Source organism: Penaeus chinensis, chromosome 28, assembly GCF_019202785.1.
Source record: "Penaeus chinensis breed Huanghai No. 1 chromosome 28, ASM1920278v2, whole genome shotgun sequence".
NCBI lineage: Eukaryota > Metazoa > Arthropoda > Malacostraca > Decapoda > Penaeidae > Penaeus > Penaeus chinensis.
Window position 1 is genome coordinate 21411403 of NC_061846.1, and position 12500 is coordinate 21423902.

Below are 12500 nucleotides of genomic sequence, written 5' to 3' on the forward strand. Positions count from 1 at the left end.
TCTTTCTCTTTCTCTTTCTCTCTCTCTTTCTCTTTCTCTCTCTCTTTCTCTTTCTCTTTCTCTCTCTCTCTCTTTCTTTCTCTCTCTCTCTCTCACTTCCCCTCCCTGCAAGTACGCATGTCCACGCCGGCGTCTTCGATTTTCATCAGATATTTTATACAAAATAGATTCAATCGATTTGATTCATGAAAATCGAAAGATTTTTTAGTACATCTATGACCGAAAGGTAGTTTAATTCCCGCTAAACGTGCCAGAATTTAAGGAATATATGCAAACTGGAATTGTTGCAGAATTCAATTGATAGACAGTATCTTAAAATTTCGAGATAAAGAACTCGCATAGGCTCACTTCAATAACTAAGTTTAGGTATTTATGCTGACAGAATCTCAAGTGAAAAAACACTACAGAAAAATCCAAACCTTTTTTTTACTATTAGAATAGGCTTTTCGTTCCGTTGCGAATGTTCATTCATCCCCTAATATCTTAGTCATTTGTTGTTATAAAGCCAAAAGAGCAAACACCTATAAATGAAAGGTAAAAGAAACAATCGAGAATATAAAATAGTGCCAAATGAGAAACTCTTGCCGTAAAGTGTATTCAAAATTCAATACTCGAACGCGACGATAGGTTAGGACGCCATTGTGAGAAACGAATTACTCGGAAACTCGGTTATTTCAGCTTTTTCGTCTTTTACATTTCTTTTAGGTGAGTATTACGCGTAATTCCCGCATGGTATAAGTTAGAGTGAAATACCATATTGATTATAATCATTGGAAATAGTCGTATCTCAGGAAAACAGGTTAATTACCCTGCACTTCGGTGTGGTTCATGTTATTGACTGTTTGACGGGATACAGTTATTAGGAATGTTGATCGTGTATGTTGTCACAAAACACGATTCTCACGCCTGATAGTGCTCTTATCTCCTGTTTCTCGGTAATCTGTGACAGTCGTCTTTTCTTGCTTGTACTCCTTATGTCAGTCTGTGTTTTCTCCTCTGTGCTTCTCTCGCCTCATGCCTTTGCTCTCAGTTTGCGTCTGCTCTTCGTCATATCTTGACTTATTTGCTTCTTTTCTCATGTCTCTTCTCTCTTCTCTTTCTCTTTCTCTTCTCTTCTCTTCTCTTCTCTTCTCTTCTCTTCTCTTCTCTTCTCTTCTTCTCTTCTCTTCTCTTCTCTTCTCTTCTCTTCTCTTCTCTTTCTCTTCTCTTCTCTTCTCTTCTCTCTCTTCTCTTCTCTTCTCTTCTCTTCTCTTCTCTTCTCTTCTCTTCTCTTCTCTTCTCTTCTCTTCCTTCTCTCCTTCCCTTCCCTTCCCTTCTCCTTCCCTTCCTTCCCTTCCCTTCCCTTCCCTCTCCCTCTCCCTCTCCCTCTCCCTCTCCCTCTGTTTTATACTCTCTGTTTTATCTCCTTCCTCTCTCTCCTCTTCTCATCTCTCTCTCTCTCTCTCTCTCTCTCTTTTCTCTCTCTCTCTCTCTCTCTCTCTCTCTCTCTTCTACTCTCCTCTCTCTCTCTCTCCTCTCCCTTCTCTCTCTCTCCCTCCCTCTCTCTCATCTCTCTCCTCCTCTCTCTACTCTCCTCTCTCTCTCTCTCTCTGTCTCTCTCTTGTATATCTCTCTCTCTGTCTCCTTCCTCTCTTCTCTCTTCCCCCTCTCCTCTCCTTTTTATCTCTCTCTCTCTCTCTCTTTCTCTCTCTCTCTCTTCTCTCTCTCTCTCTCCTTCTCTCTCTTTCATCTCTCTCTCTCCTCTCTCTCTTTTTATCTCTCTCTCTTATCTCTCTCCTTTACCTCTCTTTCTCACTTTTTATCTCTCTTTTATCTCTCTTTAATCTCTCTCTCTCTCTTTTATCTCTTTTACTCTCTCTTTATCTCTCTCTTTTTTATCCTCTCTCTCTCTTCACTCTCTCTTTTTTCATCTCTCTCTCTCTTTCTCTTCTCTCTCTCTCTCTCTGTTTTCATCTCTCTCCTCTCTGTTTCATCTCTCTCTCTCTCTTTTCACTTTCTCTTTTCATCTCTCTCTTTCTCTCTCTCTCTTTCATCTCTTCTCTCTCTTTTATTCCTCTCTCTCCTCTCTCTCTCTCTCTCTCTCTCCTCTCTCTCTCCTCATCTCTCTCTCATCTCTCTCTCTCTCTCTCATCTCTTCTTTATCATCTCATTATTTATCTCTTCTCTACTCTCTCCCCTCTTTTATCTCTCCCTCTCTTTTATCTCTCTCTCCTCTCTTTTATCTCTTCCCTCTCTTTTATCTCTCTCCCCTCTTTATCTCTCTCTCCCTCTCTTTATCCTCTCTCCCTCTCTTTTATCTCTCTCTCTTCCTCCCCTCTCTCTTCTCCCTTTTTTTCTCCTCTCTTCTCCTCTCTTCCTTTTCTCTCCTCTATCTTTCTCTCTCTCTCTCTCTCTCTCCTCCTCTTTACTCTCTGCTCTCCTCTCTCACTCTCTCTCTCCTCTCTCTCTCTCTCCTCTCCTCTCTCACTCTCTTCTCTCTCACTCTCTCTCTGTCTCTCTCTCTCTCACTCTCTCTCTCTTCCTCCTCCTCATCTCTCTCTCTCTCTCTCTTCTTCTCTTCTCTCGACTCTCTCATCTTCCTCTTCGTCCTCTCTTCTCCTCTCTCTCTCGTCCTCACTCTTTCTCTCTCTCTCTCCTCTCTCTCTCTCATCTCTTCTACTCTAATCTCTCTCTCACTCTCTCTCCTCTCTCTCTCTCTCTCTCTCCTCTCTCCTCTCCTCTCTTTCTCTCTTCTCTCTCTCTCTTTCTCTCCTCTCTCCTCTCTCTTCTCTCTCTCTCTCTCTCTCTCTCCTCTCTCTCCTCTCTTATCTCTCTCTTCCTCTCTCCTGCTCTCTCTCTCCTCTCTTCTCTCCTCTCTCTTCCTCTCTCTCTCTCCTCTCCTCTCTCTCTCCTCATCTCGTCTTCTCATCCTCCTCTCCTCTCTCTCTCTCTCTCCCTCTCTCTCTCCTCTCTCTCTCCCTCCTCTCCTCTCTATCTCCTCTCTCTCTCTCTCTCTCTCATCGTCTCTCTTCTCTCTCTCTCTCTCCTCTCTCTCTCTCCTCATCTCTCTCTCCTCCTCTCTCTCTTCTCTCTTCTCTCTCTCCCTCTCTCTCCTCTCTCTCTCTCTCTCTCTCCTCTCTTCCTCTCTCTCTCTCTCTCTCTCCTCTCTCTCCTTGTCTCTCTCTCTCTCTCTCTCTCGCCTCTCTTCCTCTCTCTCTCTACTCTCTCCCCTCCTCTACTCTCTCTTCTCTCTCTCTCTACTCTCCTTCTCTCTCTCCTTCCTCTCTCTTCTCCCTCTCTCTCTCTTCTCTCTTCTCTTCTCTCTCTCTCCTCTCTCTCTCTCTTCTTCTCTCTCTCTCTCTCTCTCCTCCTCTCTCTCTCTCTCTCTCTCTCCTCTCCTCTTCTCTCTCTCTCTCTCTCTCCTTCTCCTCTCTCTCTCTCTCTCTCTTCTCTCTTTCTCTCTCTCTCTCCTCTCTCTCTCTCTATCTCTCTCCTCTCACTCTCTCTCTCTCTCTCTTTTCTCTCTCTCTCTCTCTTCTCTCCTCCTTCTCTCCTCTTCTCTTCTCTCCTCTCTCTCTCTCTCATCCTCTCTCTCCTCTCTCTCTCCTCTCTCTCTACTCTCTCTCTCTGCTTCTCTCCTTTTTCTCCCCTCTCTCCCCTCTCATCTCTCTCTCATCCCCTCTCTCTCTCTCTCCCTCTCTCTCTTTCCCCTCCTCTCTTTTCCCTCTCTCTCTTCCTCTTCCTTCCCTCTCTCTCTCTCTCTTCCCTCCCCCCTCTCCTCTCCCCCTCTCTTCTCTCCCTCCTCTCCTCTACTCAGCTCTCTCCTCTCTTTCATCTTTTCTCTCTCTCCTCCTCCTCCTCCTCCCCTCCCTCTCTCCCCTCTTCCTCTCTCCATCTCTCTCTCTTCTCATCTCTCTTCCTCTCCTTCATCCATTCTATCTTCTCTACTCCTCTTCTCCCCTCTCCTCCTTCCTCACCTTCTTTCCTCTTCTCTCCTCTCTTTTCCCCCTCTCTCTCTCTCTCTCTCCCCTCCTTTCTCTCCTCTCTCTCCCTCTCTCCTCTCCCTCTTCTCTTTCATCTCTCTCCTCTTCCTCTCTCTTCCTCCTTCACTCTCTTCTTCTCCCTCCTCCTCTCTATCGACTCTTTATCTCTCTTTATCTCTCTCTCTCACGATCTTTCCTTCCTCTCTCTTTCTCTGGCTCTATTCTCTTGCTCTCCACCTCTCTCTCCTCTCGCGCTCTTTCCTCTTTCCGCTTTTCTCTCTGCTCTCTCTCTTTTCGTCTCTCTCTCTCTTGCTCTGCTCTGCTCATCCTCTCCTCCACCCTTCTTTCCTCTTCTCTACTCCTCCCTCTTTCACCTCTCGCTCTCTCTCTCTCGCTCTTTTCGCATCTCCTCTCCTCTCTCCTCTCTTCTCTTTTTGTCTTGATCTTTCTGTGCATCTCTCTCTCTCTCTCTCTTTCGCTCTCTCTCGCTCATTCCTGCTCTCTCCTCCTTCTGTCCCCCCCATAACGTCTTTCTCTTCGCTCTCTCTCCTCTCTTGTCGCTCTCTCCTCTCTCGTTTTTCCCCACGAGTCTCCCTCTCTTCTTCGCATTCTCTCCTATCGCTCTTTTGCTCTCTCTCTCTCTTCTCTCTCATCTCTCCTCTCCTTCTCTCTCTCTCTGTCTCTCTCTCTCCTCCTTGCTCTCTCTCTCTCTCTCTTCGCTTCTCTATGCTCTCTCTCGCTCCACTCTCAGCTTCTCTCTCCTCTCGTTTCCGCTCTCTCTCTCTCGTTTCCTCTTTTGCTCTCTCGCTCTTTGTCTCCTCGCTCTCCTCTATCCCATTCCCGCTCTCATCTCTCTCTTTCGCTCTCTCTCTCTCTCTTTCGCTCTCTCTCTCTCTCTCTCTCTCTCTCCTCTCTCTCTCTCATCTCTCCTCTCTCTTGTTCTTTCGCTCTCTCTCTCCTCGTCTTTTTCGTTCGCTCACGTCATCTCTCTGCTCTTTCGCTCTCTCTCTCTCTCGCACCTCTCTCCTCTCAATCGTCATCTCGTCTCTCTCTCTCTCTGCTCTCTTTTGCTCGCTCTTCTCCTCGAATCTCTCCTCTAATCTATCTCTCCCTTTTTTTCTCTCTCACGTCCTCTCACTCTCTCTCTTGCACTCTCCTCTCTCTGCATCTTCAATCTCTCTCCTTCTCTCTCTCTCGTCTCCTCTCTCTTTTGCTCACTCTCTCTCTCTCTGTCTTTCCTTTGCTTCTCTCTTCTCTTCCTCTCTCTCATCGCTTTTCCGCTCGCTCTCTCTCTCTCTCTCTCCTCCTCTCTATCTCTCTCTCGCTCTCTTCGCTTCGCTCATCTAGTCTCTTCTCTTTCGCTCTCTCTCGTCGTTTGCTCCTCTCTCTCGTGCGTTCCGCTCTCTCTCTCTTCGCTCGCTCTCTCTTTTTTTTCTTTCGCTCTCTCTCTCTCACTCACCTCTTTTTCTTCGCTCTCTCGCTCACTGCTCTTATCTTTCCGATCTCTCTCTCTCTCCTCCTCCTCGTCTCTCGCTGCCTCTCTCTCTCTCTCTCTTCTCTTTCCTTTCTCTCTCAAGGTCCGTCGCGTTCCGCTCTCGTCTCTCTCTCTCTCTCTCACTCTCTTTCTCCTCTTGCTCTTTCGCTCTTCGCCTCTCTCTCTCTTGTTCTTTCGCTCTCTCTTTCGCTCTCTCTCTCTCTCGCTTCTCTCTCTCTCATCTCGCTCTCCTCTCTCTTTCCTTTCTCTTTCTCTTAATGCTCGCTCTCCTTTCTCTTTCCTCTCTCGTCTTTCTCTCTCTCTCTCATCTCGTCTTTCTCTTTCGCTTCTCCTTTCTCTTTCTCTTTCTAAGACCGATCTTTCTTTCTCTCTTTCTTTCTCTCTCTTTCTCTCTCTCTCTTTCCTCTCTCTCTTTCTTCGCTTCTCTCTTCTTAACTTTCTCACTCTTCCTTCTCTTTCTCTCTCCTTCTCTCTCTTTCGCTCTCTTTTCTCTTTTCCTCCTTTCATAGCTCTCTCTCACTCTCTTCTTTCGCTCCGTCTCTTTCTCTTTCTCTCTCTGTTCTTCCTCTCTTTCTCTCCTCTCTTTTCTCTCCTCTCATTTTCTCTTCTCCTCGTTTCTTCTCTCCCTCTCTCCTCTCTGTCTCTCTCTCTCTTTCCGTAATTCTCTCATCCTTTCTCTCTCTTTCTCTCTTCTCTCTTTCTCTCTTTTTCATTTTCATCTCTCTGTCGCGCACTCTCCCGTCTCTTTCTCTCTGCTTCTTCTCATTTCTCTCCCCAACTGTTCTCGCTCTCTCTCTTGTAAATCTCTTCGCTCTTGTATACTATCTCTCTCGTATCTCATCCTCCTCTCGTATCTTTATCTCTCTCTTCGGATCCTCTCCTCTGCTATTCTCTCCTCTCTCTTATTCTTCTCATCATCTTCTCTTTCTCTGCTCTCTCTGTCCTCTCGTCTCCTTCTCTCCTCTTCTCTCTCTCTCTCTTTCTCGCTCTCCTCCTCTCCTCACTTTCGCATCTCTCCTCTTTCCGCTTTAGCTTCTCTCTCCTCTCTCCTTTTTTTCTGTCCTCTCTCTCTATTCGTCCGCTTTTTCTTCGCTCTCTCACTCTCCTCCTCATTTTCTTTCGCTCTCTCTCTCTCTCTCTCTCTCTCCTCTCTCTCTTGTCTCTCTCCTCTCTCTTTTGCTCTCTCTCTCACTCGCTACCTCTCTCTCTCACTCTCGCTCTCTCTTCTCTCTCTTTGGGGCTCTCTTCTCCATTTACCCCCATCCTCTCTCTCTCTTTCCATCTTTTGCTCTCTCCTCCTCTCTCTCTCGCTCTCTCGCTTATCGCTCTCTCCATCGACATCTCTCTCTCGCTTTCGCTCTCTGCTCTCTCTCACTCTCTCTTTCACCTCTCACTTTCTCTTTCGCGACTCTCTCTCTTTTGCTCCAGCTCTCAAATCTCTGCTCTCCCTCTCTCTATCATTTTTCTTTCGCTCACGTACTCTCTCTCATCTCTTTTTCTTTCGCTCTCATCACTTTCTCTTTCGCTCTCTCTCTCTTTTGCTCTCTTCTCCCACACCTCATCTCCTCCATCCCGCTCAGGTTACCAGTCATCTCCATCTCTCTCTCTCTCTCTTTTTCTTTCGCTCTCTCTCTCTCTCTTTTTCTATCGCTCTCTTTCGCTCTCCTCTCATATCCAGTCTCTCTCCTCGGTCTCTCTCTCTCTCTCTCTCTTCATCTCATTCTCTCAATCTTTCTCTCTCTCTCTCTTTCGCTCTCTCTCTCTCCTGCATCTTTTTATTTTCGCTCTCTCTCTCTCCGCTTTTTCTTACGCTCTCTTCTTTCGCCTCTCTCTCTCTCTTTCTCTCTCTTCTCTCAACCTTCTCATCATCGTCGTCTCCACTCTTTCTCGTCTTCTCTTTCTTTATTCTCTCTCTCTTCTTAATCTCTTTCTCTCTCTCTTATCTCTTCTCTCTCGCGTTTTTCTCTTTCTCTCTCTTTCTCTTCTCTTCTCTTACCTTTCTCTCTCTTTCTCTCTCTCTTTCTTCCTTCCTTCCTTTTTCTCTTCTTCCCCTTTTCTTTTTTTTCTCCTTCCTTCCTTTTCTCTCCCTATTTTTCCTTTCACCCTCTTTTCCTCATTTCTTCTTTCCTTTTCTCTCTTTCTCTCTTCTCTTCCCATTTTCTCCCCTTTTTCTTTTTCCCTTTTTTTCTCCTCTCATTTTTTCCCCTCCTTTCTTCCTTTTCTTTCTCTCTTTCCCTCCTTTTTCCCCTTTCCCCCTTTTTTTTTTTTCTTTTTTCCTTTTTCTCTCTCTCTTTTTTTTTTCTTCTCCTTCCTTTCCCTTTTTCCCCCTCCCTTTTTTCCCCCCTCTTTTTTTTCACCTTTTTTTTTCTTTCCTTTGTTTTCTTTTTTTTTCTTCCCCTTTCCCTTTTTTTCCCCTTCCCCTTTTTTTTTCAAAATGTTTTTCCCCTTTTCTTTAACCCCTTTCTTTTTTCTTCTCCCTTTTCCCCTTTCTTTTTTTATTTTTCTTCTTCTCTTTCTCTACTAGATCATCTTTCTCTTTCTCCTCACTCTTTCTCTTTCCTTTCTCTCTCATCTCTCTTCTTTCTCTCTCATCCTTCTCTCTACATCCATCCCTGCAAGTAAACGCATTCCACGCCGGGCGTCTTCGATTTATCATCCAGATATTTTATACAAAATAGATTCAAACGATTTGATTCTGAAATCGAAATATTTTTTTAGTACATCTTTGAACCCGAAAAGTAGTTTTTAATCGCTAAACGTGCCATAATTTAAGTAATATATGCAAACTGTAATTGTTGCCGTAATCATTGATAGACATATCTTAAAATTTTCGATATAAGAGAACTCGCAAAGGGCTCACTCTTTACTAAGTTTAAGGTATTTATGCTGACTAAATCTCAATTGAACAAACACAACAGAAAAATCCAAACCTTTTTTTTACTATTAGAATAGGCTTTTCGTTTCCCGTGCGAAATGTTCATTCATCCCCAAATAATCTTATTCATTTGTTTGTTATAAAGCCAAAAGATCAAACACCTATAAATGAAGGTAAAAGAAACATCTTGAGAATATAAAATAGTGCCAAATGAGAAACTCTTAGCCTAAAGTGTATTACAAAATGCATACTCTAAACGCGACTAAAGGTTAGATCACCGCCATTGAGTTTATAAAACGAATTACTCGAAACTCGTTATTTCTGCTTTTCGTCTTTTACCTTTCTTTAGGTAGTATTACGCGAAATTTCCCCCGCATGGTAAATAATTAGAGTGATAAAACCATATTGAGTATAATCCTTGGAAATAGTGCGTATCTCAGAAAACAGTTAATTACCCGTGCCCTTCGGTGTTGTTTCATGTTATTGACTGTTTGACGGGATAACAGTTATTAGAACTGTTGCTCTGAATGTTGTCACAAAAACCGATTCTCACGCCTTATAGTGATACTTATCTCCTGTTCTCTTCTCGGGAATCTGTGACAGTCCGTCTTTTCTGCTTGTACACCATTATTGTCAGTCTGTGTTTTTCCTCTTCTTTGCTTCTCTATCGCCTGCATTCCTTGCTCTCAAGTTTGCGTCTTCTCTCTCGTCATATCTTGACTTATTTGCTTCTTTCTCATTCCCTTCTCTCTTCCTCTTTCTCATTCTCATCTCTTCTCTCTCTTGCCTTCTCTTCTCATTCTCTCTCTCTCTCTCTTCTCTTCTCTTACACTCTCTACTCTCTCTTCTCTTCCTCTTCTCTTTTCCCTCCTTCTCTTCTCTTCTCTTCTCTTCTCTTCTCTTCTCTCTCTTACTCTTCTCTTCTCTTACTTCTCTCTCTTCTCCTACTCTTCTCATTCTCTTTTTTTCTCTTCTCTTCCTTCCTCTTTCTCTTCTCTTCTCTTCTCGTGCCCCTTCCCTTCCTTCCCACTCCCTCCTCTCTCCTCTCCCTCTCCCTCATAGACTCTCACTATCAATCGTATCCTCTCTCTCACTCTCTTGTATTCTCTCACTCTCTCTCGTCCTTTATCTCTCTCTCTCTCTCTCTCTTGTATCTCTCTCACTCTCTCTCTCTTGTATCTCTCTCTCTCTCCTCTCTCTCTCTCTCCTCTCCTCTCTCCTCTCTCTCTTCTCTCTCTCTTGTATCCTCTCTCTCTCCTTCGTGTAAATCTCTCTCTCTCCTCATCCCTTGTATCTCTCTCATCTCTCTCTCGATTGTATCTCACTCTCTCTCTCTCGTCACTGTATCTCTCCTCTCTCTCTCGTCTTGGTATCTCTCTCTCTCCTCTCTCTTGTATCTCTCTCTCTCTCTCTCAACATTTCTCTCTCTCTCTCAACATTCACTCTCTCCTCTCAACATTTCTCATCTCTTCTCTCAACATTTCTCCTCTCTCTCACGTTTCTCTCTCTCTCTCTCAAAGATTGCTCTCTCTCTCTCTCTCACGTTTCTCTCTCTCTGTCCTCCAACGGTTTCTCTCTCCTCTTCTCTCTACAACGTGTTCTCTCTCTCTCTCAACGTTTTTTCTCATCTCTCATCTCAACGTTATTCATCCTCTCATCTCTCTCTCAACGTTTCTCTCTCTCATCATCTTTTTTCTCTCTCTCAACGTTTCTCTCTCTCTCTCTCTTCAACGTTTTCCTCCTCTCTCACTCAACGTTTTTTCTCCTCTCTCTCTCAACGTTTTTTCTCTCTCTCGATCACGTTTCTCTCTCTCTCTCAACTTACTCTCAACGTTCTCTCTCTCATCTCACTCTCAAACCTTTTCGCTCTCTCTCTCTCAACGTTTCTCTCTCTCTCTCTCTCAACGATTCTCTCTCTCTCTCTCAACATTTCTCTCTCTCTCAACGTTTCTCTCTCTCTCTCTCAACGTTTCTCTCTCTCTCTCTCAACGTTTCTCTCTCTCTCAACGTTTCTCTCTCTCTCAACGTTTCTCTTTCTCTCAACGTTTCTCTCTCTCTCTCAACGTTTCTCTCTCTCTCTCAACGTTTCTCTCTCTCTCTCAACGTTTTTCTCTCTCAACGTTTCTCTCTCTCTCTCTCTCTCTCTCTCTCTCTCTCTCTCTCTCTCTCTCTCTCTCTCTCTCTCTCTCTCCCCCCCCTCTTTCTCTCTCTCTCTCCCCTCTCTCTCTCTCTCTCTGTTTTATCTCTCTCTCTCCCCTCTCTCTCTCTCTGTTTTATCTCTCTCTCTCTTCTCTCTCTCTCTCTCTCTCTCTCTGTTTTATCTCTGTTTTATCTCTCTCTCTCTCCTCTCTCTCTCTCCTCTCTCTCTCTCTCCTCTCTCTCTCTCTCTCTCTCTGTTTTATCTCTCCTGTTTTAATCTCTCTCTCTCTCTCTCTCTGTTTATTCTCGTCTCTCTCTCTCTCTTGTTTTAATCTCTCTCGTCTCTCGTCTCTTGTTTTATTCTCTCTCTGTTATATCTTCTCTCTCTGTTTTATCTCTCTCTCTCTCTCTCTGTTTTTTCTCCTCTCTCTCTCTCTCTGTGTTTTTATCTCTCTCTCTCTCGTCTGCTCTCTCCGCGACTCTCTCTCTCTTTCTTTACACCTAACTCTCTCATCATCTCTCTCACTCACCTCTCTCACATCTCTCTCTCTCTCTCGTCGTCACTCTCTCTCTTCGTCTCTCTCTCTCTCGCTCTCTAACTCTCTCTCCCTCTCACCTCTCACTCCCTCTCCCTCTCCCTCTCCCTCTCCCTCTCTCTCTCTCTCTCTCTCTCTCTCCTCTGTATCTCTCTCTGTATAATCTCGTCTCAAACTCTCCTCTCCCTCTCCCTCTCCTCTCTCCGCTCTCTCATCTCCTCGTCTCTCTTCTCCCTATTTTATCTCTCTCTCTCTTTTTTTATCTCTTTTTTTTTCTCTCTCTCTCTTTTTTATCTCTCTCTTTTATCTCTCTCTTTTATCTTTCACTTTTTTATCTCTCTTTTTTATCTCTCGTTTTTATCTCTCTCTCTCTCTTTTTTATCTCTTTTTTATCTCTCTCTTGTATATCTCTCTCTTTTTTATCTCTCTCTCTCTCTTTTTCATCTCTCTCTGTTTTTCATCTCTCTCTCTCTGTTTTTCATCTCTCTCTCTCTGTTTTTCATCTCTCTCTCTCTGTTTTTCATCTCTCTCTCTCTCTTTTTCATCTCTCTCTCTTTTTCATCTCTCTCTCTTTTTCTTCTCTCTTCTCATTTTTCATCTCTCTTCTCTTTTTTATGCTCTCTCTCTCTCTTCGCCATCTCTCATCTCTCATCCTCTCTCTCTTTCTTTATCTATCTCAATTATTTATCTCTCCTTTTAATCTCTCTCCTCTAACCCACTTCATTTATCTCTCTATCCTTCTCTTTTATCGTCCTCACATCCCTTCTCATTTATTCTCTCTCCCTCTCTTTTTTCTCTCCTCCCTCGTCTTTATCTCTCTCCTCCCTCTGACTTTTATCTCTCTCTCCCTCCTCTTTATCTCCTCTCCCTCTCTTTTATTCTCTCTCTCATCCCCCTCTTTTATCTCTCTCTCTTCTCTCTCAGATTGCACTCTATTCTTTTATCTCTCTCTCGCACTTCTCTTATATCCTCATCTCCCGCACACCTTTTATCTCTCTCTGTCTCGCAACTCCTCTTTTATTTCTCTCTCCTTACTCTCTTTTACCTCTCACTCCTCTCACACTCTTTACCTCTCCTCTCTCACTCTCTTTTACCTCTCTCTCTCTCACTCCTTTTACCTCTCTCTCTCTCGTCACTCTCTTTTACTCTCTCTCTCTACTCTCTTTTAACCTCCTCTCTCACATCTCTATTACCTCTCTCTCTCGTCACTTCTCTTTACCTCTCGCTCTCTTACTCACTTTACCTCTCTCATCTTTTTCTCTCACTCTCTTTTTAACCTCCTCTCTCTCACACTCTTTACCTCTCTCTCCCTCTCACTCTCTTTTACCCTCACTCTCTCTCACTCTCTTTTTAAACCCCTCTCTCTCTTCCATCTCGTCTCTCATCTTCTCTCGTCTCTCTCATCTCTAGGTCTCCTCACTCTCTCATCCAGTCTCTCTCTCTCTCTCACTCACTCTCTTTTACCTCTCTCTCTCATCTCTCTCCTACTCTCA

At 44.2% G+C, this 12500-nt stretch overlaps 1 protein-coding gene across 3 annotated transcripts in view; it reads left to right on the top strand.

The window, feature by feature from the left end:
* Nucleotides 1-564: 564 nt before the first annotated feature.
* The window catches only part of LOC125039882, a 32595-nt gene continuing 20659 nt past the window's right edge, over nt 565-12500 (top strand). The window contains exon 1 of one of the 3 annotated variants that reach the window (XM_047634223.1): nt 565-705. The gene's annotated coding sequence lies outside the window, so the exon portion shown is untranslated. The remainder of the gene's footprint in view (nt 706-12500) is intronic. The other 2 variants (XM_047634224.1, XM_047634225.1) reach the window with 2 other exon arrangements.